Here is an 18800-nt window from a genome sequence, read left to right as displayed (position 1 = left end):
ATTTGAGGTTGCTTAAGGTTGGCTCTGAGTTGAGCTGTTAATTGATTTGATGAGAATATAGTATGGAGCAAGCCTCATTCCTTTAGTATGAGGCACCAAACTTGTCCGGAGATGTTTTGAATTGTTTCCAGACCATACATACTCAGATTAGTTAGGGCACGATTTGTACCTGTCCTTCCAAGTTAACACCAGGGCAGTCTCCTGTCTGATGTCTATCTATGCTGCCTAGAGAATTTTGAGCTCTTCAGGTGTTAATGATGAATAGGGTTTGGCAGGGACTTGCAAGCAGATTTACCGACAACTTCAGAAGGTAACTTTTTCAGGGACCAAAAAGGCATTTAAGAATGAAAGGTGGAGCTCCCTAGCAGGAAAAGAAAGATGGCTAATCATTAACTCACATTTAGTTCACAATGTAGTAATACACTAATTAACAAATCCTTGAAAAACAAAGTTTAAAAAGGTTGTATCTCTTCCTAAAATATTAGGAATGTGTCTGACTCGATAGGTACTTTAAAAAAAAAATTTGCTTTTTTTTGGCTTTTATTTGCAGTAGGTACTTAAAAATATTTTTTGGGGGGTTGGAGATTCCATTCTCTTTACTTTTGAGTTGGAGACATCAAAATCTAAAGAGAAAAGTGTAGTCTACAGTAAGTACATGTAGGATAGGGACCTGTGTTGGGCTGAAGGAAGGGAAATAGTTTCATAGTATTATAGAATTAGAAAAGGATCTTAGAGACTAACTTCTTTACTTACAAGGAACCTGAATTACTGAGGTTTAATGATTTGTCCAGGGTCACAGAGCTAGTAAATGATTGAGGCAGAATTTGAACCCAGGTCTTCCTATCTATTCATAGTTTTCACATCATAAAAATAAGAAAGGTAACCAATGTAGTGCATCCTGTGAAGATTTCCTTGTCCCAAGAGTGTGACTTTCCTGAGAGATTTGAGAATGTTTTCCAATGAACTTAATGGGAACAATTATCTTGAGAAGGAAGGGAGAAAGGGAGTTTTTTCTCAAAGTAGGGTAGAGAAAGGATTCATATACATTCTAATGCTTACCCCTATATTTCTCTCCTTCAGTAATTTAGTAAATCTATACAAAATGGAGGACAGAGCAAGGTAGTCTATCAGAAGACTAAGCAAACAAGTTTTAATATTAATGTAATGTTTGGCAAATGCCCGGGACATTTCTAATGGTATCATGCAAAAGAGAGACATTTGAGACCTGTTTTTAGGAGCAAAATAAACTGGATCATGGGCAGACATTCTGCTCTATCTTACCACATCATTGGCACCTTTTCCCATTGGCTAAGCATCTGAAATTGTCCTAGTATTTACTTTCAGTCTAAGCTTGAAGGACTCATTCACTCATGAAGGTGACAGTAAGCAATAAGAAGGGTTTAAATGCCAACTCCACCCCTCGATCTCTAAGACCATGTGACTCAGAGAAATGGATTTAGGATTTTGATCTTATTTAATTTGCTCTTTTCAGTTCTAATTCAGGAAATGGAATCCTTGGCCCCAAAAAATCAAGCTGAAAACAGAGCAGATGTTACAATTATCTCAGCAGAGAAGTCCTAAAAAGCAAGAGGAAGGGGATGCTAGTCCAAGCTAACCTTGGATGTGAACTTTGTGGGACTAATTTGTGGTATGTCTGAACTGAATGAAGGTATAACCCGAATACCTGTTCTTTCTCAGATATTTAGGTATGATGGCAATTATTCTCCCAAAGCATTAGTGGAGAAAGGTTTATGTTTCTTGTTTTTTGTTTTTTTACTATAAATTCGAAGTAAATATTCCTTGGTAATGTTAATCTGATAATAAATGGTTAAGTGGAACTGAATTGTTAATCACTGAGCCTTTAAAAAAAGGAAAATACAATTGGTGGGGACTCTAACTAATGGCAAAAAAGACCAATTCCTCAGAGTACTAGAAAATCCTGGGGGAAGAGATGAAATACAACCTTTATCTTCAGATCAAATAGCTAAATGGCATGGTGGATAGAGTGCTGAGTCTAGAGTCAGGAAAACCAGAGTTCAAATCTGCCCTCAGACATTTATCAGTTATATGACCATAGGCAAGTCGCTTAAGCTTTTTATGCCTCAATTTCTTCAGCTACAAAATTGGAATAATTGTATGACCTACTTCACAGGGTTGTTTTGAGAGTGAAACAAGATAACACAAATAAAAGCATTCACTACAACACCTGACAAATAATAAGTCCTTAACAGAGTCTACCCATGTTATCCTCAGTTAACCTTTGATGGACACAATAATTTCTTATATTCTTCCTATTTAAGAAAAAGAGGAGGCGGGAATCTCATTCTCTATGGGAAAGTCTACTACAAAGCCTTTTAGAAGCCAAGAAATTGTTAGAAAGTTGATTTGTCCAAAGTGGATACTATAAGGAAGGCAACAAAGGAAGGTCTTGTTCTAGGTAAAATAGGCCTATTATCTTCCTGGGGTTTTCCCAAAATTAGTTAAATTTGAAGCCCATACAATCTATTAAAGAGCTGTCCTGGAAAGGAATCCCAACCCCATCCCTCAGAAGTTTAGTGGGAAGACCTATACTATGTATTATATAGCCTATTATTGGTTCTACTATTGCCCCACTACAGGAGATAGGTTATTGTCCATTCATTCCTACTGTGACATTTTTTATTGTATTCTGAAGGATATTGATTTTTATGCTCAGTTCCTTTTTATTTCATTATCTTCATATCAATCACAACCCTTAACCCAGTCAGGAAAAAAAAATTATGCCTTGTACATACAGGAAATTCTCTACAAATATTTTTGACCTTATAACAGTTTTATCAAAGAATGATGTTTCAGTGAAATATTATAGTCAGGTATTTTTTTTGAGTCATAAATTGCTTCTGTGGTAGATAAAAGTATGTCTTGGCTTCTTTTTACCTGGCAGAATGATGGAGCTTGCAACACTATTCCTTAACAAGCTGGCAATCAAGAAGGTTAAGGAATTAGGGAATGCTTAGAAGAAAAATAACCATAATAACTTACTTCAGTTCCTCAAGACCTATGATTTTTGCCCATAATGATACTCTGTCTACAGAATAAATATTGTTCCTGAATTAGTAGAAATTATGGATGAATTGTTATGGACAAAAACTGTACCACTCTGAAGACAAACAACCTGGCATTGAGCCAAGCTGATCTCACACCAAAGGCATATAGTAAACAATTTCTAATCAAAGTATTTCCAGTTTAATAGGATCTTTTTATCCATTCCTTCAATAAGCAGTTGTTTTAATACCTGCCATGTAACAATTACTGTACTAGGTGATGAAAATATAAAGATAAAAATGAAAAGAGGTTCTGACCTCAAGGATCTTCCATTCTACTAGGGGAAAGGGAGAGAGACAAGGGAAGACTAGTCAAAAGTATTTGCAAAGTAGACAAAATGTCCATATGGTAGTACTTGACTAACAGCATAATCAAGAATCCACCAAGACTAGGACTTTAGTGGGAGAATAACTAATACTGATTTAGTGTTTTGTGTTTCACATAGTGCTTTGAAGACAGTACTTCATTTTATCCTTATGTTATCCTTGTGAAATAGGGAGTATAAGTATGATTATTTTATAAGTATATTAAGAAATGATAAGTAAGAGTAGTTAAATGATTTCTTGAAGAACATAAATAAGGCTCTCATTTTTCTTATCTGTAAAATGAAGGGGTTGGACAACATAGTCTTAAAAAGCTCTTATCAGCTCCCCGTATTGAACTGGCCTGACATCTATTGGCTATGTGACTTAGAATGAGGCATGTAATTTCTCTTAATATTAGTAAAAATGGAAATAATAATACTTAAATTTGCTCCTTTATAAATCTATTGTAAGATAAAAACTTTAAACATATTAAATTTATATGTCCAACATCAATGGGTCCATATGATCACCATGCTATGGTATACATCACAACTTAGCCACATCTTCTTACTCTGTGTGATTCTTATCCATGTACAGGCATACCTCATTTTATTGTATTTTGCTTTATTGCACTTTGTAGATATATTGCTAGTTTGTATAGTGGATAAAGCACCAGCCCTGAAGTCAGGAGGACCTGAGCTCAAATCTGACCCTTAATACTGCCTAGCTGTGTCACCCTGGCAAGTCACTTAACTGCAATTGCCTCAAGAAAAAAAATGAAGCTTTGTGGTAGCTCTGTGTTGAACAAGTCTATTGATCCCATTTTCCCAACAGCATGTTTTCACATTGCGTCTCTGTGTCACATTTTGATAATTCTTACAGTATTGCAAACATTTTCATTATTATTATATCCATCATGATGATCTGTGATCAGTGGTTTTTGATGTTGCTGTTGTCATTGTTTTAGGGTGCCATGCATCACATCAATACAAAACAATGAACATAACTGATAAATGTTATGTGTTCTGACTGTTCCTCCCACCAATATTTCCCCATCTTTATTTCTCCTTGGACCTTCCTATTCCCTGAGAAACAGCAATATTGAAATTAGGCCAATTAATAATTCTACAATGGCCTCTAAATGTTCAAGTGAAAGAAAGAATCAATTAATGTGGCAAACTAATTTATCGTCTTATTTTAAGAAATTGCCACAGCCACACCCACCTTTAATAGCCACCACACTGATCAGTAAGCAGCCATCAAAAAGATTATGACTCATTGAAGGTTTAGATGATATTTAGCATTTTTTGATTGAAGTGTTTTTGATTAAGGTATAAACATTGTGGATTGTTTTTTTTTCAGCAATAATACTATTGTGCCTTTGATAAATTACAGCATGCTTATAAGCACAACTTTTATATTAATGGGAAACAAACAAACAAAAAAAAAGAAGTGTGATTCATTTTATTATGTAGTCTGGAACCAAACTTGCAACATCTCCAAGATGCCTACACTCCCATAGAGCTCTCACAAAGAATACATAACTTGTTTGATTCCTTCCTGTAGGTCTTTTTGAATTTCATGGGTAACAGTGAAATACTCAAGCTGCAGATCTTTCATGCCTTAATTTCACTTCTATTTTTATTGATACATCGTTATGATGATGTTCTTTGTGTCTTGGCATTCTTTATTCCCATGGGTCTTCACTGGAAATATGCTGTAGAGACTATTTATATGCATTTCATTATTGCCCTTCAAGTTACCTGGAACTTTGTTTCTTTGAAGATTCCAAGATTTAGGACCACATAGAAAAGCAATGAACAGATCTGTATTAAAATAATGACATTTTCTCTTGAATAGATTATCTTCATTGAAGTCCAACTTTATCATTCGACCCACTCTCTCCCAAGTTATCTGTGATCTCAGTCTTCAAATCTGTTAGCAGTTCTGTATGCTGATTCTTTTTTTACCTACCTACAGCATTTGGCAGACATTATTAACTACCACATCCTCTTGGATATTCTCTTCTTCCTAGGTTTTCATGGCACTGCTCACTCTTCATTTTCCTCCTAACAGTCTGACTAGTCTTTCTTGGTCTCTTTGCAGGATTATCACTCATAGCATGTCTCCTAACTGTGGGTGAACTCCAAGGTTCTGTTTGGGGCCCTTCTTTATTCTTTCTATTCTCTCTGTCTTTTGTCTATCTCTCTGTCTCTCCTCCTCTCTCTCTTTTTTCTCTGTTATTTATCTGTTTCCATATTTAAGAAATAAAATAAAAATTTCCATAAAACAGTAAAATAGGAAAAAATATGATTGCACATAAAACTGCAAATCTATTATGTACAACTTGCTATTCCTTTTAAATTCATAATAATTATGTGACTTTATTTTTTTTTCTATTTTCTTCTTCCCCCTCCTTAGAAATGGCTACTATTAGACAGAACTATGTATGTGTATATAAAATTACATACATATTAATATATTTCTACTAATCAATTCTTTGGATGCAGTTAGAGTCTTCCTTGATATGTCCTTTGTAGGTAATTTGGGTATTTGGGTCAAAATGAGTTAGTTGCTCAAAGTTAATCAATAATGAGTCCAATCCTACATATTTTGTCTTCCCTATGTTTTCTCCTGAGCCCCAGTTTAACATCTGTAGTTATACAGTGGACATTTTAAACTGGACCATTCAAGTGCACCACAAAGTTCTTATAGAGAACTCATTTCCTTTTTCCTCCAAATCTTCTCCATTTCCAAACTTTCCTATTTCTTTCGACAGAACCTCTCTTAAGTCAATAAGGTTCATATCCTCTGCAACATCCTTGACTCCTTACTGTCAGTCACATTACATGTTCCCTTAGAAGATAAACCTTGTTATTTCTAACTCCACATAGCTAATATACTTATTCTATTTTCTCCTTATACAAGTTCAAGACTTCATCATTTCTCACTTGGACTATTGAAATAACCCCCTAATCATCTCCCTTTCTTTTTCCACTCAAACTCATCCTCTACATACCTGCCAAAGTGATTGTCTTAAAGCATATATCTGATCCTGTTGCTTTTCTACTCAATAAACTCTAGTCATCCTACATTGCCTTTAGGAATAAATATCAATCCTGTTTGGCTTTTAAAGCCCTTTACAACTAGTTTCAACTAGTTTTTTTTTTTTTTCCTGCCTTATTGCCCTTTACTCCCTTTGATACACATAATTCTGTTTCTTATACATGATGCTACATATTCTGTGTATTTGCCTTCGTATTTCTCCATCTATTCTCTCTCAGAATCCTTAGTATCCTTCAAGACTCAGTTTAACCTTCTATGTGAAATAATTTATTTTAGTGTCTTCTCTTTAAATATCCCCTAATATCTATTTTGGATATGTAATTGATCCCTTCCATCCCATCACACATAGAGCATGTATTCTATGCTTTTTTTCTGGTGGACCATGTTGAAGATCTAGACAGCTGGCTTCCAGTGGGCATAGGAAAAAGTAAGTCCCCTGTGAGGCTCCAGCAGTATGCTAAGAGTCACTTGCTCTTGGACCTCTCTTCCAGAGATAAAGTATGAAGATGTCTGAGCTGTTGAGAGGATTAAGTGGGGGAAGGGCAATTAGCTAACCTTCCAACCAGGTGTAAGTCATGAACATGTCCTGCCTAGGCAAGCCAAGTCCAAGGGATGGGCTGCCTAATTTTTGTGTCTTATTTGTTTTGATATAAGGCCTTGTGAGAACTTGAAAGGCCTGGGGACCTGTTGTTGCAATGGCATGCCCCAGAGCAGCAATGGCTGATGGCAAGGAGATGCTCTTTCATCAGACAATTCAACCACAACCAGAAAAGAGTACCTAAACGTAGGCATGAGTGGGCTGCTGCCAAGAGAGGAGTTGTAATTGGAAAGAATTCATCAGAAGGATCAAGCCTGGGTGATTGATCAAACAATATCAATGAAGGTGAAATGCAATGCTGTTCTTTAGCAGCCTTACAAAAATGGTTTTTGTCCCAGAAAGACTTGAATATTGGTCACCCAAAACTGACTATGTTAGTAATAAAAGTAGATTGTCAAACTCTGTTCTGTTTATTCTGTAAGGCGCACTATAATTCCTTAATGCTTTTCAAGGCTTTCTTTGAGTAGGAATACATGGTTTGTTCTATACCTGATTCATGGTTGTCTACTAAGCACTTCTCTTATTATTTGTTAACTATTCTTCATATTTCCTCACAGATAGCTTCAATATATATGTAGATTTTTCATAAAAATAAGAAATTGGTGGTGGGTAGATAATTATTGTCTTCACAATTACCTTTGGAAAATAATATCTATGTTTTCTCATTCTTTTGCTATTTTCTTCAGTATATCTTATAAAATGATTATTTTTTAAAAAGCTTTAAGACTTTTAAAATTGTGTCTTTTCAAGCATGGATTTCTTGTGTGTATATTATTTTCTGATTTTGTAGCTTTGTTTCTTTAAATACCTTGTTTCTTTAAATACCACTTATTCTTCTACATCAGGGATTATTGAGTCTCTGGTGTCTAAATGTGGTCATTCTGCTTCCATAAATAATAAAAAATTAGGTTATTTATATAATTATCTATTATATAGGTCATTTTATTTCTATTTCTATTCTAGTCTATTTACTGTTCTATTTACTATGTGTTGTTCATCTGCTAGTTTTGTCTGTGAATGCTTTTCAAATGATATGGCTCATTTGCCAACTTTTCTTTTGAGCTGATGTTTCTCATAATCTTCAACCATACTTCTCCATTGTGTTTTGTTAAGGAGTTTTGTATTCTAATTTAATCTTGGCTGCTTGAAAACCCTTCTTGGTAAGAAGATGAAATGTTTGCTATACACAGCAAACACCTATAGAAATTCTTGCTTCTTTCTTTCTTCCTGATCATAGTTACTATTTTGTGGCCACTAAACTGCAGGAAATAATAAAGTCAAAGTCAATATCTTAACCTTTTCCCATTTCCATTTTTATTCATCAACATTTCATTTGAATGTCAGATTAAAATTGCTACAATTGTGTACTATGTCTTCTCATGTCAACATTTTCTTCTCATTTGATATTGATTTTGATTTGATGATTGATTTGATTTAATAGTCAGACTGCACACAGATGACTGTTTCTGATATGACTTCCATGGCAGTATTTAAAAAAAAAAAAAAGGTATTTTTTTTTTTTCATATTTTGTGATGTTAAATAGTGTTCAACATATCCATAGTCTCCTGACTTTCTTCTGGAGTGATGTACTTATTCACATCACATTGAATATTCTACAAGCCTAGGGTCTCTTTTATTTCTAAAAATTGAACTGGATTTTCCAAGACATTCCACTATCCAACAAGTCTATCTTAACTATGAAGTGAGCAAGTATATTTAAAAAAAAAAAAAAAACTATAGCATTTCTTTGTAAGATCTTGTTAAGCCCTTTATAGAATTTTTTTTTACCTTTACAACATTTGTAATAACATATTGAATGTTATAATAATCGTAGGGCTTCTTTTATTAATTATGAGAACTGTGAAACAAAATTCCATGAAATAACATTTCTTTATTGCCTTTGGGCACATGATGAAGCTTACTCTGAAAATTTCTTTGTTTAGTTCTTCAAAGATATTTCATGAGTTATCCTTCCAGTTAGGACTTACCTTCCTCTTCTTTTTTAGCTTCTGACTTTATTTATTATGAGAATAGCACCATTAATGTGGCTCAGTTCTTATAATGATATTGCAATAATTAGTTATTCACAAAGATCTCACAATTAGAATAACAATGGTTAAATGAATGTTTATAAATAATATTAAAATAATGATTTTTAGTAACTTTACCTTCTTTTCCATCATTCCACTATGATTGTGGGAATAAAATGGGGCCACACAGGGCTGAGGCCCAATCAAAAAATGTGTTTCATAGGTTGTCAAGGACAAAGAATTCATCACCAAATAGCTACCCTTTGGTAATAGAGTCGACTATTCCTGTTTAGTGTTTGAGAATTCTCAGACACGATACTAAGTCTGTTGCATAATGTTAATATGAACTAATTTAATCATCTACACACTCAAACATAAGCTTTTATTCTATCTTTATAGTCACTTCTAGATATAAAGTATATAATACTCTTTTCCTTCAAGTAAATTACCTGAATTTTCTGAAAGTTTTAGCATCATGTAAACATAACCTAAACCTTCTTATTACTTTTAATTTATGTGCAAGTCTTAATTTAGTCTATTTAATTCTCAACTTTTCTTGGTAAAATTGAGTGAAATACAGTAGATTCCAAATTCAATTCCAGGATGGGGATGGGAGTGGTAGAATCTGGTTAAGGAAAGGGAAGACATGCTTTTCTACTTTGGAGTTGGTAAGAAAATGAAGGTAGAACCATTCTGGAGAGCAATTTGGAACTATGCCCCAAAAGTTAGCAAACTATGCATACCCTTTGATCCAGCAGTGTTTCTACTAGGCTTATATCCCAAAGAGATTTTAAAGGAGGGAAAGGGACCTGTATGTGCAAATATGTTTGTGGCATCCCTTTTTGTAGTGGTTAAAAACTGGAAACTGAGTGGATGCCCATCAATTGGAGAATGTCTGAATAAGTTATGGTATATGAATGTTATGGAATGTTATTGTTCTGTAAGAAAATATCAACAGTATAGTTTTAGAGAGTCCTGGAGAGACTTACATGACCTGATGCTAAGTGAAATGAACAGAACCAGGAGATCATTATATATAGCAACAAGAAGATTGTATGATGATCAATTCTGATGTATGTGGCCCTGTTCAACAATGATATGATTCAAACCAGTTCCAATTGTCTTGTGATAAAGACAGCCTTCTTCTACACCCAGAGAGAGGACTGTGGGAACTGAGTGTGGTTCACAAACTAGCATCTTTGCTCTTTTTGTTGTTGTTTGCTTACATTTTATTTTCTTTCTCATTTTTTATTCTGCTTTGATTTGATTTTTCTTGAGCAGCAATATAATTGTATAATTATGTATACATATATTGGATTTAACATATGAAAAATAAAAAAAAAAAAATAAATGAAGGTTGACTTTCAATATTACTCAAAGGCCAGATATGATTATATTATTTGCATATAGACATTCCATGGACAGTACATGGTCACATTGTATATGACCAAATTAGCCTAGAATGGTTCTCTGCAACTTGAGAGAACAATTCTAAAACTAGACAGTAAGTAGAGGTAATGTAGTACAGAGACAAATATTTTAGATTAGGATTCAGAGGACCTGGACTTTAATCCAGGCTCTGCCATTTATTGCCTTAAAAAAAAAAAAAAAAAAAAAAAAAAAAAAAAACTTTGGACAATTCATTTAACATTTATGGGGTTTGGCTCTATTCCCTTTTCTATAAAATTAAGGGATTAGATTAGATCAGCTTCAAGTTTTCTTCTGATTCTAAAACTATGAGTATAGTTCTATAATGGGAAAAGTACTGGATTTAATATCCAAGAAAATAACTTTTAATGCCAGTTCCCAGAAATGTGACACTAAGCATTCATTTCTGTATAGAGAAAATGGAGTTGCTCCTACTTGCACATCAGTTCTTTCAGCACAAAGATGCTAAATTTTGTATCTCCAGTGCCTAACACAGTGTTTTGGACTTTTTTTTTTTTTTTTAATTAGACATGTGATTTCATTGGCATGGGTTTTTTCTATCAATGTATATCAGCCCCTGGTCTACAGTCCTAGAGAAATGCCTGGGACATTAAGAGATTAAGTGACTTGTCCAGAGTCACTTAGTAGGTAAATGTTAAAAGCAAGTATTTTTCCTGATTCCCAGATCTTATCCACTGTGCTACCATCTGTACCCTCCATGTTGCCTCACAGCCTCGTATGTGGTAGTCACTGCTTACTGTTTGTTGAATTGTTGGTAAAAGAAATTATTGGCTTGAATCATTTTCCTTCTTTGATCATCTTGTATGGAGAAAATTTTTAAATTTAGTATTGCCTGGTCTCTAGGGAATTTTAAGGCATAATGAGTAAAAAAACAAAACAAAAAAAAAAACAAAACACTTTTCTCAATACTAAAAAACAAAGAAAGCACATTTGTAGGATAATAATTTGTTGTCTGGAAGCTACCTAGTAAATCTGAATCTTAAGGTATTTGTGAAAATTACAGGACCATAGTTACCTGGATCAATTCAATTCACTTCAATCCACTTTTAATAGTGCCCATAATGTTCAGGTTTCTGTAACTGATCAGTGTTTGGCCTAGGAGAAACAAATAAACAAAAAAAGAAAACCCATCATTCAAATCTAGACTCTCATTTACTGTTTTTAAACTTCACATTTCATATTGCCAAGCTTCTCTTCCCGGAGAAGAGAGATAAAAACAAAATAGCACAGAAAAGATGCTTATTTTTCCTTGCCCTTTTATCCACTGCACCCTCAAATTTTGGTCTGAATCCTGTACACAAGGAAGGTAGCTTTTGCCCCTAGTGGGGCTTTTTTTCTCAGTGAACAGTTTTTGGCAAAGTCTTTGCTGGGCTTTTAGAAAGGCATAGATCTTTTGTCCTCATCCTAAAGAAAGCTCTGTAGCAACTTGGACATGTCAGGCACTGAGCCTCAAACAGGGGCTGTTAAACAGGAAATGTTAAATGAATAACTATTGTATTAGATCATATTCTCATTTCGCAATTCCATGATAAGAAGACATATACAGCCAAAAAACATGGGAAGTTAACTAGAGGTGAAAATTGTTCCAAGGCCAACATCATTTCACTCTGCTCAGAACCAACTCAAATTCCATCAGGAAAACGGGTTAAAGAAGCAATTTGAGACATTTTAGGTTTACCTTTCAAAGCTTTCAAAGTGATCTGAGGCATCAAATAGCATTTATGAAATATATTTAATGATTCATGAGTAAATGAGTCAGAAACAGATGGATTTTCCTCTGTGTTTATAGTCATGCTTTTTTTTTTTTTTAAGAGAAAAAGGGACTTAATATAATACCATAGACAACTCAACTTCCTTAATTACAGATGAAGAAATAGAGGCCAGAAAAGATAAACAGCTTACCAAGATCACATGTAATTTTAGCTACTGAACCAAGGTTTTAAACTCAGATTTCCTTGACTCTTAAGCAAATGCTCTTTCTATGACCCTTCTTGATTTCTTCTTTCTCAAATCCCTAGATGTCTGAAGATTAAAGGACTCAGAATATATTTTGTAGTTTCATTTTGTTTATTTAAAAAAAAATAACATCTTGAATACTAATAATTAACTAATTTTCCTCTATTTAGAAGAATTTTGCCTTAATTTGGAGATTTAAGAAAAGTTCTTGTGAAGCATTTCATTTTATTTGTCTTGTTAAGACCATGATACAACAGAAAGAGTGCTAGATTTGACATCAAAGAACCTGGTTCAAATCTCCACTCTACAACTTGAGTGAATTTTGGAAAAATCACTCAATTTCCCAGGATTTTAATCTTAATTTGTAAAATGAAAGGTTTGCTGATGACCTCTGACATCCATCTCCAGTCTTTGGTCTCTTATCCCATTCAAATATGACATATGTGTCATTTCTTGTGGAATATTAAGCATTAGTGTACATATTATAGAAGTGAAGCCCACTGATCAGTAAATCAGATCATAGAACAGGTAAGTGAATGTGTGTAAAGTATTAGACTAAGAAGGACTTTGGAGCACATGTGCTTCATAAATGTAACTTCTCCAGAAATTGTGATCATTAAATTCAGTATCTTTGGCTTTTCCTGTTTCCCATCTTTCTGTACAGAGAGCTGGTCAAGTTGAAAAAGTTGCAATAAATTAACTAGTACCTTCACCAATAATAAATAATGATTCAAATTAATATGCTTTCCTGACAACTGTATGGGGTAAATTTTGTTGTTGATTAGTTGTATCTGACTCTTCATGACCTCTTTTGGGGTTTTCTTGGCAGAAATATTGGAGTGGTTTGCCAATTTTTTCTCCCATCTTGAGGAAACAGAGGCAAAATTAAATAATTTGCCCAGGATCACACAGCTCTTTAGTGTCTGAATCCATATTTGAACTTATTAATATGAGTCTTTCTGATTCCAATCCCAGTGTGCTATCCATTGATAGTTAGTTAGTTGCTCTAGTACTATATAAATGTTGTCTTCATTGAATAGATCCAGAAATGAATGCTCAGGATTACACAAAGAGTTGGAGTCAGAATGAGGACACCAGTTGTTATATGCAATGCCAATGCTCTTTCTACCAAACTTAATGAAAATCCTTCTTTCTTGAACAGGACCAATGATATCACAGATGATGCTTTAATTTGTTTGTGAATTGGATTTAAGTGAGTTAGAGTTGCAGTCTCCCTCTGTCTTCCTGAGTGATCAAAATCCAGTGCTAAGACAAAATCAAGATGACTAGCAATAGCTGGGATAGTGTGATTGGCCATGGCGTCTTTTATTTCTGACCAAGCTCTAAGTGTTCCACAGCACCTGTTTCAGCAGCCTCAATAGCCTTTGCTACAAATTGTTCTCATCGGCTCATTCCATAGAGGAAGCCTTCAAGGTTTGGTGTAAATATCTCCCTTACTCACCTCTAGGTTTGAGACCTGTCAGTTGCCCTCAAGCTTGGGTAAATCAGTCTGCTGAGACAGTTTATTGGGGTGTAGCTGCTGTATACACTTCTTGAAGTCAACATGAACATCAAAGATGGATAAATAGCCCTAAAATAGGCTCAGAAAGCCCTTCCATAAGAGGTGCTAATTCTCCCTGAACACCCCATACATTCCAAAAAAACGAATTTAAGTTCAACTTTAAATTTAATTCAAGTTCTGATTAAACCCAACTTAAATTTAAATGATATCCAAAAGGGGGACATCTCTTTTGACATGTAAACAAACTTCTTTAGAGGATAATGAAAAATTTACAAAAACATTGTAGGCCTAAAAGGAGCCATCAATTAAGAAAGCGTTAAAGCTCAAATTCACATTATACTTAATCCCAAAAATCCATCAAAATCCCTACATAATATTGGACAATTCTATAACTATATAGAAGATATAATGCTAATATTAGTAACATGAACAAATTCTCCTTGCATAAACATAATTTCACCCTGGAACAACTGCCCGATAATTAGAATTTATATAGTTTTGTACCACAGTTCTCTTTTAATATCCTGACCCAGTTTCCCTAATTGTCCTATTCAGTTACTCTGTCTCAGGTTATAATCATTCCCTCTTAATGTTAGGATAAAGATCTTATATCTTAGGCCTCAGGCTATAATCATTCCCTCTTAATATTTGATGGGATAAAGGTCTTTATCCATTGTAGACATCATTAGAATATCAGGAGCCTCTCCAGTACCTCCCTCCATTATGCCTGCCTCCATTACGTCATCCTCATCCTAGGTTCCTCCCCCCCAATTAGGTCATCCCCATCCCCATCCTAGGTACCTCCCCCATTATGTCATTGTTCTTGTTACCCTATAAAAGAATCTTGTGTCCGACATTCAGGGCTGGATTCTTTGAGATGATAGTCTCGTTCAGCCCTGGGACCAAACCATGGATCCATTTGGTCCCGGTATTTCTCTCCATCTAATAAATTATTGAATTGTTCTCTAATGCTCAGTTTCTCCAGCATTACATTTATGCTTTAAAGTTTGTTAAAAACACTTTACAAATATCTCATTTCAGTAAAAAGTAATAACCACTATTTGCATACTACTCTTTATCATTTTATCTTCACAACAGCCTTGGGAGATGAGTCCTAATTGACATTTTACAGAAAGAATAATTGAGTTAAGGAGCAGTTAAGTAAGTTGCCTAGGATCACACACAATGAGATACTGGCAAGAATCTGAGGTCTCTCTGACCTTAGAGTTAGAGTTCTAACAGTCTATCCACTGAACTTCCGATCATAAATTTAGAGCTAAGTAAACTTAAGCCTTCTGTAATGCAACCTTTAGGGGAAGTTAAGTGGGATAATGGATGGAATACTAGGCTTGGAATGAGAAAGACATCTCCTTGAGTTCTAATCTGGCTTCACATACTTACTATGTGATCCTAGGGAAGTCAATATGTTTTAGGTTTTAGTTTCTTTGTTAAAATCCCAAATGAGTGGATAGCTAATCAGACAAAACTGAAACTACTGAACAACACAACCCTTATGTTTTGTGAGAAGAAAAGGTTAAGTATTTGTCTAAGGTAAGACAGGCAATAAATAGCAAAGTTAACTTCTCCTATTCCAGTGCACTTGTCTCTCTGACAACTCTTTTATGTTTTTTAATAGTTTCAACTCTTCATGACCCATTTTGGGTTTTTTTGGAGCAAAGATAATGAAGTGGTGTGTTGCTTCCTTTTCCAATCCATATTATAGATGAAAAACTGAGGCAAACAGGGTTAAGTAACTTGTCCAGAGTCACACAGTAAATATTTGAGACCAGATTTAAACACATAAAGGTGAGTATTCCTGATTTCACTGCATTGCCTAGTTGCCCATGATCACTCTTAGAATTGCTAAATTGTCTAGGGAAATTGAATTGTATTCTTTTGTTTCTTGGGTAGATTTCCAGATTTACCTGGACTCCCCCAAGCAATGGGAGAAAAAGTCAAGGAAGAGGGGAGCTTCTGTTTTATTTAATCTGGTGTTTTGCAGTTTATGCTTTGCACTCTTTTTGCTGACAAACACTTTGTCAGATGGGAAATGTACTTTCTTGTGAGATTGTGACAAACCCCTTTTTGCTTTTTCTTACTCTGAGACACTCTTGATTGTTTTTGTGGTCGATACTGTCCCACGCAATCATTAACTACATATAACAAAACATCCCTGCCTCTACCAGAATATATTTGGAACATAATTTATATTAAAAATAAATTTGAAGAATGTAAAAACTTTTTTTTTCAATCTTTCACATAATAGCTTAACTTGTAGGCTTCAGATCTAGGGAGTTTAAAGTTCACAAAAACTTCCTGAAAACATAAAAAGTATAATTGACTAAATATCCAGCAGTGTTTTCAGTTGAAAATTTTGCTGCCACACCCTAAGAGAGCAACTTTTCAAACTTTCTGCATTCCTTTACCTGGGAGGGGAAGGAAATCATGTTAAAAGTAAATAAAGGAATGAGTTGGAAAGTTTTTCCTCCCCATTCTTTGCTTTTGTGCCCTGGGGCAATGAGAGGAGGGAGAGAAAAGATCAGCTACCTTTCTAAGTGTTCCTTGTTAGGAAAAACTATAAAGAGGCCCCAATCCTGAGATTAACATATCTAGCTTTGAGGATTGCAAATAGGCCCAAGGGGCTATGGCATGGTGCCCATTCTCTCTTAACTCTGGACCCACAGGTGCTTAGATTGAGTTTGACCTTAATGCCATAGTCTTCTTCACCGAAGGCATTTGACAATATGGCTGAAAACATCATGCCAAAAAGCATGAGAGCAAGCTCACAGTCGTGTTTCAGTCCATTGGTGACTAGGGAGTGCATTGTCCATTGTACAGAACCTGGGCAATTGATATACAATACCTATGAACTACATTTTGACATAATTTTCCATAAACCTTCCTGACTGACAGTATCAAAGACCTTGAATCTGCAAACATTGTACACAGATCTCTGTTCTGTTTTTGGCGTTTTTTTCCTGGAATTGTTGGATAGTAAACACCATATCAACTATTCATTGACCCCTTCTGAAGCTATACTGGCTCTTAGGTAAATGACCATTTTCAGATGAGGAATTATTTTGTTAAGGAGGACTCAAGCAAGAATCTTGCCAGCAAGAACTAAAACCCCCCCCTGTGATTGTCTCAGGATAATCTATTCCCTTTACCTTTATAGAGAGGTTTAGTCTCCATGGAGCCTGGCCTCTTAAGACAGGAGTTAGACTGTTTTTTCTCATACTATTTGGTTCATTATGACTCTGCCTGATGTTGATACTGGGGATAAACGCAGATTTATTTGCTTAAATCTTTGGTCTTATGACTACTACTCTTCCCAAAAGGAGGACAGATTTTTACTTTCTACATACAAAAGAATCTGAACATTCCCAAATGTGGGTTGATAGAATTAATAACAATTTAGAACTACTTCTTAATTAGCAAACACAGCAATTTTGGGGATATTGAATAGGCATTGTTATATTTCACCTTGGCTTTTCACTGTCTGCTCAAAGTCTATGTCCATTGATTGCTCCTCTTATTGATAGTTAACAAAGAGCAACTTTCTTGATCCATATTTCTAAGTTTTTGTTTATTAGAGACTGTCACTTTAAATTCATTGGTATATTCCTTGAAAACCTAGTTATATGCAACTAATGTAAATGACCAGAATAGGTCTTAAATGAAGGTATAAATGAATAGAACAAGCAGTGACATATGTAGAGCTGGTCTCAAGAAGACATAGATTCAAGGCCAGCCTCTTGACACAACTTCACTTTATGATCCTGGATATATTATTTAAATTCTCATTGCTTCCAAGTGATGCAATAGAATTCTTTGGTCCCCTGATCTTTGTGGGAGACCTGGGTCAGAAAACCCTGAGTCTTCTGGCTGTGTTTCCCCTGGAGATCACTCCTTAGCTTCTAGCCTTGGGAAACTCCTAAAGTAATCACCACCCTTAATTAATCTGGAGATTACTCTCTAGACCCCTACCCTCCACCCTTAATTCACCCAGAGAACGCTCCCTAGCTCCAGGCTACCTACATAAGACTAAAAATTTCTCTCCATTTCCTGCAATCTTCCTAATCAAGATCCGAGCTCATTGAGAATTCTCAAAGTCACAATAAACCCTCTTTTGCCAAACTTAACTTGGAGACTGAGACTATGAATTCTTTTGCAAAACTAACCTGGGGACCCCCATACATTGTTAGGATGTCTTATCCCTCAACACAAGCAAATAAGATTTTAAATTTCAGAGAAAATATTAACTAGCCTAGTTCTAGTTTTTGTTCTTGCTTCAGTCAATTCTTTGGGATTTATCAACTGCAATTGCCAGCTGATGAAGTCCTAAATGGAGAGTGTAGGCAGACTGAAGAATTGGTCAAAAAAAAAAATATTCCCTGGAGCTAGTAGGAGAAAGGCTCTGATAAGAGAGATCAGTTTAGTTCCCTGGTCCCACCCTCTGAAGGTAACCCAGTCAGAAATCCAAGTTATGTCAAATCCCTGAGGCTAAATTTTCCCTACAAAATAACTTATGGTCCATGGCTTCACTACTGCCCTTCTTTGGGTCAGTCTACCACAGCACTCTTCCTCCTGGTATCTTTCCCCTTAACCCCTCCTCTATGCCACTTGGTCTGTCCTAATGCCAATTTGCTTTGTGATGTTTCTCCTGACCCAAAAATTTTCCTCCTTTTAGCTAATTATTTTGGGGTGCTGTTTTTTTCAGGATTTAGCATGCCAGCTATGAGCATGTCCTAAACTCATGGGTGTTTCTTTTCTCCTGGTAAATGGCAAG

The 18800-nt window shown here is 35.1% G+C and overlaps 1 pseudogene; it reads right to left on the bottom strand.

Annotated features, from left to right (window-relative positions):
• Positions 1-16835, bottom strand: part of LOC141562020 (F-box-like/WD repeat-containing protein TBL1XR1 pseudogene) — a 32800-nt pseudogene extending 15965 nt beyond the window's left edge.
• Between the last annotated feature and the right edge of the window lie 1965 nt (positions 16836-18800).

This window comes from Sminthopsis crassicaudata, chromosome 3 (genome assembly GCF_048593235.1).
Source record: "Sminthopsis crassicaudata isolate SCR6 chromosome 3, ASM4859323v1, whole genome shotgun sequence".
Lineage (NCBI taxonomy): Eukaryota > Metazoa > Chordata > Mammalia > Dasyuromorphia > Dasyuridae > Sminthopsis > Sminthopsis crassicaudata.
Note: the sequence above shows the minus strand (reverse complement) of the source record. Positions and strands in the feature narration are given on the sequence as shown.